Raw genomic sequence first — 886 nt, 5'->3', positions numbered from 1 at the left:
GGGAGCAGGGGGGAAAAGGCCGGGGTGGGGAGGAGAGAGGAAGTGGTGGGGTGGGTGGGGGGCGTGGGATTAGTGGGGTGTGGCGGTTTAGCTGCGGTTCATTTAGTCGGGCTGGGATAGTTCGGATCGGGGCGAGGGACAGTGTACAATGATTAGCAGAATAACACAGGTGTTAGCAGAATAAGGTCTTAAAGGGTGTTATCATAATAGACCCATCATATATATATATATGGAAAATCCATCCTACCACCCGGTGATAGTTACCACATATGTCTCATATAATACCATGTGGTAGTATATATATTACTTTATCATTTTAAATATATTCATATACTATATCTAAGATATTTCAAAGCAAGTTACATGAAAAAATTGCATATGGGTCCATAGTTTTTGTTATATTTATGAAATACGTACATATTTATACGTAAAAAAAAGCATACTCAAAACATGATATATACCACCTAAAAATTAGTATATATACTACATAATCATAGTTATATACTATATACTATATAATTCACATCTGATTTGTCTAATTTATGGGTAAAGTTAAATTTTAGGATAAGTGTGGGCTTTATTTATCGAAATGGAGGGAGTACGAGCAAAATTCACATGCATGGATATCCGTAATCAATTCTAACGGTCTGACCATTGAGCTTGCCCTCGATATAAAAAATCGACGACGTACGATTATTACCAAACCCGGGGAGGTGCAATTGGCTGGTTGTACATGTAAGTTAGACCAGCGCATGTCAGCATCTTGACCATGTTAGTATTTCGAGCAGTAGCAGTAGCAGTATTCTTGTGCAGAGGGAGATTCTTGTGGTCGCCCCACATGGATGTGACGTCTGACCTATCTACTCTATCATGCATGCCATTTGAT

Source organism: Triticum dicoccoides, chromosome 5B (assembly GCF_002162155.2).
Source record: "Triticum dicoccoides isolate Atlit2015 ecotype Zavitan chromosome 5B, WEW_v2.0, whole genome shotgun sequence".
NCBI lineage: Eukaryota > Viridiplantae > Streptophyta > Magnoliopsida > Poales > Poaceae > Triticum > Triticum dicoccoides.
The sequence above is the reverse complement of the archived record's forward strand: the minus strand, read 5'-3'. Positions refer to the sequence as shown.